Here is a 15,479-nt window from a genome sequence, read left to right on the forward strand (position 1 = left end):
AGAGGGAACATTCCTCAACATCTGAAAGGCCATCTACGAACATCTCACAGGAAATATAATTTTCAATGGGGAAGCACTGGGAGCCTTTCCCCTAAGATCAGGAACCAGACAGGGATGTCCACTCTCACCACTGCTATTCACCATAGTATTGGAAGTCCTTGCCTCAGCAATCAGACAACAAAAAGACATTAAAGGCATTCAAATTGGCAAAGAAGAAGTCAAACTCTCCCTCTTCACCGATGACATGATACTCTACATAGAAAACCCAAAAGACTCCACTCCAAGATTGTTAGAACTCATACAGCAATTTGGTAGTGTGGCAGGATACAAAATCAATGCCCATAAAACAATGGCATTTCTATACACTAACAATGAGACTGAAGAAAGAGAAATAAAGTAGTCCATCCCATTTACAATTACTTCACCCAAATTAAAACGATATAAAACAATTCAATGAAACACTTCTATTTTAAGTAATTTTGAAGTTTTGCTCCTTATGTGCAATCTCATTTTTTTTAAACATAAAGATACTCTTAATTTAGTAAAGAATAAGAAAGAAGAAAATCTTTACAGTGTCAACCTTGGACTGAGTGCCAAATGTGGAGCATTTTTCTCTTTCTTCAAATTTTTGTTCATTAGATTTTTTGTTGTTGTTGTTCATTAGATTTTTTTAAAATGTTTGTTGCCAAATAAAAAATCATATTGGCTGTAATTTGGAAGATGATCTATAAATATGAAAGAGTATTAAATACCTTATCTTCTCACTTATGTAAAAGGATGTAAAAGAAATCAGCTTAATTTTCCACATGAGATCAACTAGAAAAGTAGATAGTTAAGAAAAATTTTTTAGAATTTTTTTTATAATAAATTTATTTTTATTGGTATTCAATTTGCCAACATACAGAATAACACCCAATGTTCATCCCGTCAAGTGCCCCCTCAGTGCCCATCACTCATTCACCCACACCCCATGCTCTCTTCCCCTTTCACCATCCCTAGTTCATTTCCCAGAGTTAGGAGTCTACATGTCCTGTCTCCCTTTCTGATATTTCCCTCTCATTTTTTTCTTCTTTCCCCTTTATTTTATTCCCTGTCAATTGTCTTCCTCAATTTCTTTCAGAAGTGTTCTATAGTTTTTAGGGTATATATCCTTTACCTCTTTAGTTAGGTTTATTCCCAGGTATCTTATGCTTTTGGGTGTAATTGTAAATGGGATGGACTCCTTCATTTCTTTTTCTTCAGTCTCATTGCTAGTGTATAGAAATGCCACTGACTTCTGGGCATTGATTTTGTATCCTGACCCCTCCCGGCCTCTGACTGTCCCAAGGGGAGGCTGGATCCTGGGCTGTGTCCCCAGCGCCCTGTGCTCCTGGGCCTGTGCTGTTGGATTCATGCTCCTGGCCATGCAGCCCCTTCTGAGCTGATCCTGTGTCAAGCCCTGCTCATGCTGCAGTGCTATAGGGACCTCGGTGCACTCTCCTGGAGGTGCAGGTGCTCTGTTAGTGTCCCAGGGAGCCTGGGGGCATCCCCGCCCTCCTGGGGTCCTGCTCTAACTCACTGCGGGCTCCTTTTTCCCCGGGAAGATTGGTGAAGCTCCTGCTTCTCTGGGACGGGGCTCTCCTGTCCTGGGGACACTCGCCCCGGCCTTTGCCTGGCTCCTTGCGGGGCCCCTCCCGCTTGGATGCCTTTTGTTTCTTTATTTCTTTTTTCCCCGTCTTCCTACCTTGATAGCAGCACAAACTCTTCTCACTGTAGCATTCCAGCTGTTCTCTCTTTAAATCTCAGGCCAAATTCGATGATTTGAAGCTTATCTAGGTAATTTGGTGGGGACAGGTGACTTGGGGACCCTACTCTTCTGCCATCTTGCCCCTCCCTTCTGACCGCATCGTATTTTAACTATTTATTTTGTTGTGGCCCCAACTTGTTAATAAACTCCTTGGGAGCAGTCAGTGCGCCTTTTGTCTGTATGCACAGTGCCTAGTGTTTAGCACATTGTAAATGGGCAACGAATGTTTTTTGATTGGGAAAAAAAAAGAAAGGGATCCCCTGGTGGCTCAAGGGTTTAGCATTTGCCTTCAACCCAGGATGTGAACCTGGAGATGCAGGATCGAGTCCCACATCGGGCTCACTGCAGGGAGCCTGCTTCTCCCTCTGCCTGTGTCTCTGCTTCTCTCATGAATAAATAAATAAAATCTTTAAAAAAATCAAATTTGTTCGGGCTATTTTTTTTCTAATTCCTTTAACCCTTACATGATACAGACGTTATTTTCTGATTGGTTACCTCTGAAAATGTACATGCCTTTTTTTTAAGACTTATTCATTTACTTGAGAGTGAGAGAGAGATTGAACACAGGTGGTGAAGGTGCAGAGGCGCGAATCTTCAAGCAAACTCCCTGCAGAGCCAGCTCAGGGTTAGCAGTGGGTCTCAGGGTCCTGAGTTCTTAACCTGAGATGAAACCAGGAGTCTGATGGTTAACCAAGGGAACCATCCAAACACACTTTATTTTTTTTAATTTACATCCCTTTTAAACAAAGTCTAAAGTTGAAGTCTCAGCAGAATCAGCCTATAATATTTAATTCCACTCATTCAGAATATTTGGGAACTTTGAAATCCACAAATAAGACTTTTTAAAAATAACTTCATGAATGCTTTATTTTGTCAGGTTTATTGAAGCATAATTTACTTGCATCATGTTCACCTTTTTGAGTTTATAGATCAGTGAGTATTCTTGAGCGTATGTAGGTAGGTACATATGCCACAATCAAGATACAGAGCAATTCTGTCCCCTGAAAATGTCCTCTCACAGCATTTTGTAGTCAATCTCCTTTCCCTGTGTCTTGGTGACCCTGGCCTGTGTTCTGCACCCATAGTTCTGTCTTTTCCAAAATGTTATTATTTAAATGGAATCATATGGGACATCTGGGTGGCTCAGTGGTTGAACGTCTGCCTTCGGCTTGGTTCATGACCCCAGGGTCCCAGGATCGAGTACCACGACGGGCTCCCAGCAGGGAACCTGCTTCTCCCTCTGCCTGTCTCTGCCTCTCTCTCTGTGTCTCTCAGGAACAAATAAATAAAATATTAAAAAAATGAAACTGAGAAATTGTATTCCATGTTGGTCGAACCATTTTGTATTCCCACTAGCAATCAATGTATGAGAGTTACAGTTGTTTTGCATCTTCATCAGCACTTAGGATGTTTTTTTTCCTTGCGACTCTAATAATAATAATACTTAATGGTATTTAATGGTATTCAATGGTATATAATGGTATTTAATTTTGGTTATAATTTGCAAATCCATAATTACTAATAAGCCAATCAACTTTTCACGTGCTTATTTGCTATCCATATCTCCTCTTTGATGAAATCTCTGTTAATTACATTTTATCATGTAATATTTTTAATTCCTGAGGAATTATAAGTAGATATGGATATTTTTAAAGACAATTTTACTAACCCAGTATAAGTAAACTCAAGTGCTTTAAAATCCAAAAGTAATAACCTCATAATTGACATTACCTTGTTGCAGCAAATAATTTGTATCTAAATAATTTTAAAAGGTTAAAGTAGAAATGAAGATATATCTCAGAGCTCGAGTCACTACCTTTAAAACTTTCATGACTAATAAAAATCAGCCAGTTTCCAACCACATAAAAATGCTTCTGATTTCTATTACTTCATACTTAGCCAAACATGTATAAGAATTAAATATGACAGTTAAAAACATCATGTGTTTCAAGCATTTCACACTAAACTGCTACAACTCAGGGACTGATGTGGAAAGCCTCTCTCGCTTTCTTTTTCCTCAAACAGCTAAAAAAATGTATTCCACTCATATTAAATACTGAAATGTTTAATACATACATAATATCACAAATAAAAATATATAATTGGCAATATATTTGGCAAAATATATATTGGCAAATATATTATTGGCAATATATTTGGCAAAATATATATTGGCAATATATATATATATACTGATTATAAGCAGTAATCAGATACCAAGTTATTATTTGATAATCAATAATCAAGGTTTCTTCTTTTTGTCATGATCCTCAAATATTCTTTTCTTTAAAATATTTTATTTAGTTATCCATGAGAGAAAATGCCGAGACATAGGCAGAGGGAGAAGCAGGCTCCCTGCGGGGAACCTGGTGTGGGACTCGATCCCAGAACCCCAGGATCACAACCTGAGCCAAAGGCAGATGCTCAATCACTGAGTCACCCACCCTCCTCTTTTTTTCCCCCAAACACGTACTCCAAATGCTTTATTATTCTGTTCAGATGCTTACAAATACTGAAAGTCACCCAGCCTGGGGCCTAGCAGCCACTGCCCAGTGGTGGGCAAGGAGGTGGGCTTAGTGTTAAGGTGTGAAGGGCCAAGGCCAGGCAGCTGGTGGCCTGGTCCTCTGCTCTCCATTTCTGTCACCCTTCTGATGCTGAAGGGAGGGCAGCCACACCTCAGGATCCTCTCTCTCTGCTGCCTCCTCTCCTGCTCAGGTTCTCCCTGGAGCGTCTGAGCAGCCCTCCAACCCTGTTAGAAACCCAGCCTGTACAGAACCCGTGTAGCCGCAGTTCCCATCAGCTCCCTTCCTCTTCCAGTCTCTGGATGTCAGGGGCTTCGTCCCTTCTGGCTCTAAGCAAGGCACCAGTGGAAGGGAGAGGGCTGGGCTGGGGGGCCACATGCTGTGCATCAGGCCTGGAGACACAGGTGGAGGGCAAAGAGGGGGTGTCTGGTCCCTTCCCCCACTCCCAGCGTGAGAAGCACAAGGTCCTGGGCTGGAGAGATGGCAGGAGGTACCCTCAGGTGGGCCCACAGTAGAAGCATGGGCAGAGCCACAGAGCCCAGGCTAGGAGTCTGTAACCATGGCGGTGAAGCAGTCACCATGGAGATCAGAGTTTGGGGTCTGCAAAAAGGGGACGGGGCTGGGACCTCAAGGATGACACCTGAGGTCTCTGGCCCTTGAACAAAGTAATAAAATGCAGGAGAGCAGGGTGGAGCGGGGTTTGACAAGTGCACCGCCTGAGCTGGTTCCCCAATCTGGATGTGGCTCTCCTCAGCCTCCGAGGCCCCTGCAAAGGGGGGCTGAGGCAGGAGGGGATCTTTGGCAGATTCCGGTACCATAATTTGTCCTTTGTGAAAGAGAACACGGGCTGGGGAGCGCAGGGGCCGGTCAGAGCTCGAGGCCCCCTCTGCACCGGCTCCTCAGCCCGGGCAGGCCTGGGTCAGGACCCCGAAGGGTTATTGCAAATTCTGAGTTCCCAGGAGCCTCCCCACTTTTTATCCATTGGCCGGTACGTTAGGGGCCGAGCTCCGTACAGAAGAGCACGCAGCCTGGCACAGGAGCCCCGGCGGCGCTCCGCTCCCCCCACCCCCCAGGGCCCGGGGAGCGCTCCCGCGTGGCCGAGGGCCCAGCGTGCGGCTCTGTCTCGGGGGGCAGCAGGAGTCCGGGCCCCGACCACAGTCAGTTCAGGAGCTGAGTGTAGGCCTCCGCTCCCGGGACGATGACGTCCGTCCAGGTGCGCGTGGCCTCTGCGGGCGGGGCCACCCTGCAGCACCGCGGCGGGGCTTCACCCGGAGGTGAGGGCTGGGTTCGGGCTCTTGGCCGCACTGCGCAGGGGGTCGGCGTACACTTCCGCGATGGCCTGGAAGCAGATGACCCCCTTCAGCTCCGGCTCGTGCCTGTCCACATAACGGGAAAGGGTGCGCCTGAGCCGGTCGAGGCCAACCCGGCGCTTCTGCCAGGACTGAATCTCGCCAGCATCTCGACCGAGGACCGGCAGACCTGGCTGCTAAGCACCGCGCAGGCAGCCAGCGGCGCCGCCGACACTCGACGTGGGTCTTCAGGTCAAAGTCCTCCTTCGGGACTGGCACGTAGCGGGGCAGGGGTCGTGCCTGGGAAAACTGTTTCTCTCGCATCTTGACCTCCTTCTCCACCAGCTGCTGCCTCCTGCGCTCTCCTGTGTCGCCTCCGCCGCACCGGTTCCCGCCTCCTCCGCTCCTCCGCCCGGGCCTGCCGGGAGCTCCGCCTGCGGCTCCCTGGGCTCCAGGAGCCGCTCTGCTCGGCGGGCGCCGCTTTCAGCATCTTCTCCATCTCCTCCGGGAGGATCACTCCCGATCCTCAAACATGCTTGAGCGATTCTCCAATTATCTCTCCAGAAAATTTAAAAATAGTCTCATACAACAAAATGAGGAGTTATACCCACCTTCCATATAATTTGACAGGAAGCCTCCTTAGTGGCGTGAGGAATGCTAACTGATCCTTCCCATTTCTTTTTCAGTAATTCAAACTGGAGAAAACAAAATGAAAGTCAAACAGCAGGAAATGTGATCTGTCCTTTCTAACTAAACCTTCTGTCATCTCATGAACAGAAATCTCACAGAGGAAGACACAGACATGGCCAACACGCACATGAGAAAATGCTCTGCATCACTTGCCATCAGGGAACTACAAATCAAAACCACAATGAGATCCCACCTCACACCAGTGAGAATGGGGAAAATTAACAAGACAGGAAACCACAGATGTTGGAGAGGATGCGGAGAAAGGGGAACCCTCCCGCACTGTGGGTGGGAATGTGAACTGGTGCAGCCACTCTGGAAAACTGTGGAGGTTCCTCAAAGAGGTAAAAATAGACCTGCCCTACGACCCAGCAATTGCACTGCTGGGGACTTACCCCAAAGATACAGATGCAATGAAACGCGGGACACCTGCACGATGTTTCTAGCAGCAATGTCCGCAATAGCCAAACTGTGGAAGGAGCCTCAGTGTCTATCGAAAGATGAATGGATAACGAAGATGTGGTGTATGTATACACTGGAATCTTCCTCAGCCATTAGAAATGACAAATACCCACCATTTGCTTCGACGTGGATGGAACTGGAGGGTATTATGCTGAGTGAAGTAAGTCAATCAGAGAGGGACAAACATTATATGGTCTCATTCATTTGGGGAATATAAAAAATAGTGACAGGGAATAAAGGGGAAAGGAGAACAAATGAGTGGGAAATATCAGAAAGGGAGACAGAACATGAGAGACTCCTAACTCTGGGAAATGAACTAGGGGTGGTGGAAGGGGAGGTGGGCGGCGGGTGTGGGTGACTGGGTGATGGGCACTGAGTGGTCACTTGAGGGGATGAGCACTGGGTGGTATTCTATATGTTGGCAAATTGAACACCAACAAAAAATAAATTTGTAAAAAAATAATAATAAATTTAAAAAGCCCCCTCCTTTCCACGCGGTGGCCCAGTGCCGCAGCTGCCTCCTCCAGGCTGCCTTCCATGAACTCAAAGAGACGGAGAGCTGGGATATCAAGCCGGAGAGCAAGTACTTCCTGCCCGGGAGCTCCTCCACGATCATCAGATCATCGCTTGTGCTGTGGGAGGCCAGGGTGTTCCTGGCAATGGTTTCAGCCTCACCGGGGCCCACCCGGACAGTCCCTGCCTCCGGGTGCAACGGCGCTCCCGCCGTAGCCAGGTGGGCTTCCAGCAGGTTGGCGTGGAGACCTCTGCTGTGGGATCTGGAGCACCCGGTCCGACGGGGACCTGACCTTGGCTGGACGCGTCCTTGTCAAGTGCCCTCCCTCAGGCCGGCTGGGTCAGCGGCTGGGGCACGTGCACCGGCCCATTCTCCCCATCCCCCACCTGGCCATCCCTCTGCCGTGAAATGTCAACGAGAACTTTGGGCCCCACAGGGAGCTGCCCTTAGTCCCCATTCTTGCCGCAGCTGTCCCGGAGGAGCTGGAGAAGGGGACTCCTGAGCCTGGGCTTCTCAATGCTGCAGATGACCGCCACCACTCCTTCTCATGTCCCTTCTGTGGCCCCTCTGGGACTGAGCCCCGAGGAGATCTTGGAGGTGGAGCTGGGCCTTGCTGGCACGCAGCCTGCGGTCCTGGCTGGTGCCTATGAGGAGTTCATCTTTGCGCCTGGCTAGACAATCTGCACAGCTGCTTCTGTGCCCTGCAGGCTTTGATCGACTCCTGTGTGGCCCCTGCCTCTTTGGCCCTGGAGCCCCACTGTGCATGGTCGCTCTCTATGACAACGAAGAGGCGGGCTCCGAGGGTGCCCAGGGGGCTCAGTCACTGCTGACAGCTGGTGCTGCGCCGCATCTCGGCCCCCTCCCAGCACCTGACGGGGGTAGAGGAAGCCATCCCCAAATTCTACATGATCAGCGCAGACGTGGCCCACGCCGTGCACCCCAACCACCCAGACAAGCACGAGGAGAACCACAGGCCCCTTTTCCACAAGGGCCCTGTGATCATGGTGAACAGCAAGCAGCGCTGTGCCTCGAATGCGGTTTCCGAGGCCCTGATCTGACAGGTGGCCAACAGTGTCGGGGTGCCCCTGCAGGATCTCATGGTGCGGAATGCCTCTCCCTGTGGGACCACCATCGGACCTCTCTTGGCTTCTCGGCTGGGCCTGCAGCTTCTAGATTTAGGCAGCCCCCAGCTGGCCATGTACTCCATCCAGGAGACCGCCTGCACCTCAGGAGTCCTCCAGACCATCAGCCCCTTCCAGGGCTTCTTGGAGCTCTTCCCTTCTCTGAGCTGTAACCTCTTAGTGGATTGAGGCCTCTTGGAAAGACTTCTCTTACACTTGAGAAGTTGTCAACTGAGCTGAAGCTAGATTATTAAAGTGGATTTTTCGCATAAATAAATGGAAAGAAAGAAAAAAAGAAAGAAAAAATGCTATTATGAGTTAGAATAAGCACAAGTGGATTGCCACAGTTCTATTCTGGTATTTGGTATTATAAAGAATGACTGTATTTAAAAAAATGCTTGTATTTTAAAAATCTCATCTTACCGGACCTCTACCTTATCTACCAAATTTGGCCTTAAAACCTTGCTTAAAAAAGTAATGTAATCCTATACATTCACCAACATTTAAGTCTTGTGAAGGGTAGGAAGTAATTAGTATTAAATGTTTCTTAAATTAAAGACTATATGCTTTTAATTTTTCCTCAGCTGTCTTATCCACTTTCACTATGGAAAATATTAACTTTCCACAGATTAGACACGATTGAAACAATTTTTAAGAGGGGAGAAGTATTGGTAGAACTATTATACAATAAAGTTGAAATGAAAACATCTCAAATATGCAAGTGAGTGCTTTTTTTCTTAACTACTTTGCAAATGTTTCAACTCAATGCTTCTTATTATATGACTACTCGCTTAAAAAAGGAAATAAATATTCATGTGGCCTTCTGAATTATTTTATGTATCACATTCAGGCATAACTGATGAGGTCTAGCAATCAGATTTTGAACATTATGTAAAATAATTTACTGAAGTCTTAGAGATTTTTTTTGTTATACCATAGTGAAATGTATTTCACTATATTTCAACACATATTAAATTAGTTGTTTCGAGCAAAATAAAGTCAATCTATAGTTTTTACTTAATATACAGCTTATAAACTTCAATGTTAAATGATTTTTTCCTGATTTCAGAGTTGTCTTGCACACTGCTCATTGACGCATGATGTGAATAAGAACTGAAAAGGCATTAGACAGGAAGGGAGGCATTTGCAGATTCGTGTAAATGTAGGCCAAACAATAAATATAAGAATCCTGTTAACTTGCCATTGTAGTTTTCAGTTTTAAAAATGCTAACCCAATAATTAAGCTATACTCCTTAAGAAGCATATTTAATTAATATGAAGCTCACTAACTAAAAACATATTCACTAGTTTTAAATGTTATCAAAATCACGGTTTAATTCAAATGGACATAAAAATGTTTTTCTTCAGATAATTCCATTTATATACATGTTGATGTTCTCACAGGCTGTATAAAGTCCCTGCCATGTTCATTTGAAGATGGAGATATACAGCATTTACTTCAGTTCACAAAGTGTGGGCATAAAACAATCTACAGAAGCGTTTTATAGGGTTTAAAAGAGTTCTAATCACCCATGCCAACTGCACTCCTCTCTCAACACAAAACTGCTTTTGAAACCAAGCATTCATTTGCTAAAACAAGGCATCTGCTGTTAAAGAGATTGATTATCCTGGGGCCTGACCTAATTGGAAGATTAGATATGCTTCTCTACTATGGATAGCATGGTTTATAAAGAAAAAAAAATTAGACCAAAAAAAGAGCAAACTTCTTTTGGACTCCAAGTGCACTTTTATTTATTTCTAATTTTTTTAATGATAGTCACAGAGAGAGAGAGAGAGAGAGAGAGAGAGAGGTAGAGATACAGGCAGAGGGAGAAGCAGGCTCCATGCACCGGGAGACCGATGTGGGATTCGATCCCGGGTCTCCAGGATCGCGCCCTGGGCCAAAGGCAGGCGCCAAACCACTGCGCCACCCAGGGATCCCTCTAATTTTCTTTAAATGGAAACAAACAGTATTACAAATGTCAGGTTGGTGTGTTACAAGTTAAAAATTCATTGGGTTCATGTCATTTCTTTGGTAACAGGTACACATTCACTTGCATCACATAAACCAAACATTAACAAAAAATGACATGTTGTCATATCCTACTGAGTTAAGATCATTATGTAATACATACACACACACATGCACACACACAAAATCTGGCCTTTTACTGATTCATTTCAGTGTTTTCTATTGCCAGTTAGGTGTCGATTTTTTCCCCCAAACACAGACATCACCTCATTGCTGTGGCTAATTGCATTTTTCTTTCTAGCCTTTGACAACCAGACCTTTGTTAATGCTATTCACCAATATATCAGACTCAGGTCATCCATCCAAAACATGACAAAAGACCCAGATGCTCATGTAAATTGCACTCCCCAAAAGTACTGCCCTCTGCCTCCATACAGATACAGATCTGTGACCCCCCCTTTTTTGTTCACTCCCTTTGTTTTCACTTAATCTTTCATGGTTGGAAAAAGTGATTATTTATAGGCTTTCAGAAACATTATACTTTGTTTACATAATAAATCAAATAATCAAGTTAATTATGAAGTTGGATAAATTGTCTACCCAAAATTCAAAAATTGCTTATTCCAGTTGAACTTCAAAATGGATTCATTTTCCACAATAAAGACTTCTTTCTACCCATTTTTTACCCTTTCTTGAGCTCTTGAGATAAAACCAAGTTTGTCCTCTTTCACTGAAGAAAAAGGAAGAAAAAAAGGTTCATGTAGAAGCGTCCAAGCAGAAATGCAGGAGTGAATCATTTATGAAATATAATTTAAAAGACGATCTTAGGTACTCGATGTTTTCTTACTGCCTTTGGCACAATTTGCATTAAGCATTAGTTACTCAAAATTTCTACTTTCCTAAAGCCTTAAAGATAATTTTGAGATACTTAGAAACTAGTGTAATGATGCTTTTAAAGGAAGGTTATTATGGATTCAAATGGCAGAGGGAACAAACTGTTGTGTAGATATATCCACATGCCAGATCCAAGACTACTTTCTATTCATTTCCATTCATTTTTATATACATTTTCACCTCATATACTTAAATGTTTACTATGTTTCAGAGTCTAAGTCACTGTAAGGGAAGGCAGAAACTGAGAATTTATTAAATAAGAAAACAATGTATCCAGACAGAAAACCAATGGCAATATTTTAGTATTCCAAGGTGAGCTTCAAGATCAAGTTAACATATATGATTTTCTGAATTTAATTTTAAAGACTTTCAAGTCCGAATACAATTATGTGAAAACTTAATAAACGTATAGGGTTACTGGAGCAACTATCCTTATCTCCTACTCAAAAATACAACCACACTAAATTTGACATGCTCATCTGTTAGTTATAATCCCATGGAAAAAAGAAGAAATACTTTATTGAATTTATTCAATAAAATGACATCAAACATTAGTGACCATTACAGCTTAGCAAATATTATGGAATATGGCAGTAACATTAGGAACGGAACATCAGGTCCTCAGTTGATTGGACTCTCCTGTGGCTAGGCCCAAATGTGCAGGCTTACTCTCTGAATCAAGTAAGAACAGAGCAGAACAGCTCATACAGATAGAGCAGTGGAAGACAAACCAAACAAGGCCAACAGCAAAGGGTAGGAGCTAAGAAGAAGACTGAAAGTTTGGAAGAATTAATGAAGCAGAAATCAAAGATACCGAAGATAGGAAAAAGTGAGGGGGGGAGTGATGACTTTATGATGATGGGGTAAAACAGGCTTCTCCTGGTAATTACAACATTCACCAGATTTAAACAGTGAAGAAAGTCTTGAGTGCTTCTTGCCTAGACTGTTACAGAGCTTTCCAATCTGTATTTCATGGCAGCTACCATCATGTTACTAAAACATCACTTTAGTTACATTCTTCCCGAGTTTCAGAACTTCCAATGGCTTCCTCATGTCTCCTGGGAAAAGTCCCAACTTTTCCACCTGCCACACAAGGCTCTCTAGAAAGGGGACCCCGATGTGATCTAATTACATGAAGACTGTGTCCTGGGTAAAAAGTGAACTGGTTTGGCCCTTCCATACTTTTGGTCTGTTGATTTTAAGTTCTGTGCTTGTAATGTCCTACCTATATGTCTACATCCAAAAAGGTTATTGTCCTACCTTTTCTTTATGATCCACATAAGACTTCATGTGCTCAATGTAACCTTCCCCAACAGCCACCCACCATCTTTGCCTGCTGAAGTTCCAAGTACCCTTCAAGAACTACTATGTCCTCCAAGAAACAGTCCCATAGTTACCTTTGCATTCATTTTGCATTTACAGCATATTTTCACTTGGTTCTTATGTTATACCTCTTCCTTTACAGCTATTTTTGTGTATTGGCTCCCCAGATAGATTTACCTGGAAAAGAAAAGCTGTTTTCTCTCCCTCTTGTATCCATACAGCTCCACATCATGTGATAAATAGTACTCGGGAAACATCTATCGAGGAACAATGCTCTGTGCTATTTTTTTTCCCTTGGTTGATTTATCTTCCCATTTCTCAGAATGGCTACCCCCAGAATCTTTCCAATCCCTTTTCCTTGTTTGCCTATCTTTGCCCTCCCCAACTTCCCTATCTTACTTCCTCCTCCATTGAGAAACTGAAGGTCATTCCGCACTTCATGTAATGCTTCCCAAAAAATAAAAGTTCATCTACACTCCTGCCTCTCCTTTCTTATATATTTTGATTTTCCAAGAAGGAAATGTCTCTTCTAAGGCTTATTCTCCAGTTGGGTCCTTGATGTCACTGCTTTCTGTGGTTTCCAGTGTCTGGCTCTATTAGTTCCACCTTTCTGACCTTCAACTTTAGTTTTTATATTGCTCTGGCTCATCCTTCCTCTTTATTTTATTCCTAAAAATAATTTAAAATTAAAATTTAAAAGAATAAATTAAATTAAAAACACATATTTCCTCTTTGTTTTATTTCTAAAACTAAAATTCCTCAAACCCAGCAATGGCTCATGTTATTTCCCCACTCTCCAATTTTCTTATTCACGAAACTTTTGCTTCTATCTCCTCATCCCTCACTTCAAAACTCAGCAAGACTTCTGTCCCTACCACGTGGCCCAAATTGCTTCCTCTTAATTCATCAAAGATCTTCTAAATACAAAATCTGATGATGTTTTCCCTTTCTTATTTGTGTATAGTGTACTAAGCTACTAAAACTTTTTTTTCACCTAACTCAAATAGGTGCCTCTAACTAAATAGGTTTTTATGACATTCATCTCCCATGATTTGCCTCCTACTTCTTCTGACTTTCCTTCATCGCCTTTTTTTCCTCTGTGTGACATTTTATTAGTTACTACCCCTAGATCCTTCCCTCAGTCTCTTCTCTTCCTGACCTAAACTCACTTGAAGGAAAATGAATCTGATCCCACAAACTTAGTCATCATCTCCATGTATACAACTCTACTATGATCTCTAAGATTCCAGACTTTATTTATCAGAGATCAACCAAACACATATGAACACATTTTCAAAATGTCTCTCAATATCTCATCTTTTTACATTCTTTAAGATATTTATTTATTTATTTATTTATTTATTTATTTATTTATTTATGGCACACACACATGTGTGCAAGAATGGTGGTGGTGGGGAGGACCACAGGGGGAGGGACAGGATAGGGGAAAGAATCCCAGGCCAACTGGTTCTCACGCCCCTGAGATTCTGACCTGAGCCAAAGCCAAGAGTCCTGCACTTAATGGACTGAGCCACCCAGGTTCCCCCCCTGCCCTTTACACTCTTACTGTACTGGATATTCTTTCTCATTTCCTTTTGCCAGAACTATCCACAGAATTGGCGAGCTGAGCAATAGACTGGATTTCAATCATTCTGTCCCTGGCCAGGGCATTTGTAAACAGCACAAAATAGAAAACAACTTCTAATGTTGTAACCCTACTCGGGATACCCCTTGGGCTACCTACTCAGAAAAGCTGATACTCCAACCTGGATCCCACTTCTGGTCTCTCTTACTCTACTTAGGACCTCTTCCCCTCATTTCCACCCTTTAAGATAATATCTTAAAGTGCAGGGTCTTCTCTTTGAGTGTCCACTAGGTTTCTGGCCATTCATCTACATTGTATTTCACTGCTACATGACTCCAAGGAGTTTTATGTCAAGAATGGAGGGGGGGACAGGACATAAGGGCCCACTGCCCATCACCTCAAAGGAGATTATTTAAAATATAGCCAGACTTTTCATATTTTCAGGATTCACATCCTGCTGCAATCTAGATTGTCGGGACTTGACCTCGGTTCTCTAAGTTGGGTGACCTTGGATAAATTTTTCAGATTCCTTCTATAAGTTAATTTTCTTAGCTATAAAATGCAGGCAATAATAGTACCTAACTTGCATGCTTGTGAAAGGATTAAATAAGTAGATTCACATAAAGCCCTTGGAAGAGTGCCTGGCAGAAAAGAAGTGCTCAAAAAATGCTAGCCATTATAATTCCACCTTGTTTGCCATAATGGTAAGAGAGTGTCTGTTCTCACCTTTTCCTTAGGTTGCATCATCTGAGGACTCCTTTAGTTATCCTAGATGTATCAGGATATGCTGGAGAAACTTGGAAAAAAGCTATCTAAATAAGAATGATAATTAATAAGAAGAATAGAACAAGAATAATATATTTAAAATAACCAAAGCTTCAGTTTTATTATCTCCTGTAATCCTCACAAAAATTTTATGTGACAAGTTCTATTGTTTTCTGGCACATGTGCCCATGAACTATGCTTTTGGTAGACTGATTGGAGATTGCTGCTCCCTTAGATGATCCCATGACATTCCACCTCTGTGCTACCAGTAGTAAAATTATTTTACGGGATCCAAATGGACTTTTACCACATGAGAATTGTTGAAACTCATAAGAGGGTTTTTATTCTGTGCCTTCAGTAAGCTTAAGTGGAAAATGAATGGTGTCCAAAAGTCTGGGGCACCCTTTCCCAAAGAAATAATGTATTTTCCTCACAGGATTGGTCTGGCAGAGGCGACATGGAAAATGATAGCTCAACTTTCCACACAGGCAGGTCAGTCATCCAAGCTGCTTCCTGAAGGAAAATGTCTCTCAATTTCTCATGTCTACCTGAGAGTGGG

At 43.3% G+C, this 15,479-nt stretch overlaps 1 pseudogene; it reads left to right on the top strand.

The window, feature by feature from the left end:
* Positions 1-5,506: 5,506 nt before the first annotated feature.
* Positions 5,507-9,095, top strand: LOC140611594 (aspartyl aminopeptidase pseudogene; annotated as a pseudogene).
* The last annotated feature ends 6,384 nt before the right edge of the window (positions 9,096-15,479 follow it).

This window comes from Canis lupus, chromosome 20 (assembly GCF_048164855.1).
Source record: "Canis lupus baileyi chromosome 20, mCanLup2.hap1, whole genome shotgun sequence".
NCBI classification, from domain to species: domain Eukaryota; kingdom Metazoa; phylum Chordata; class Mammalia; order Carnivora; family Canidae; genus Canis; species Canis lupus.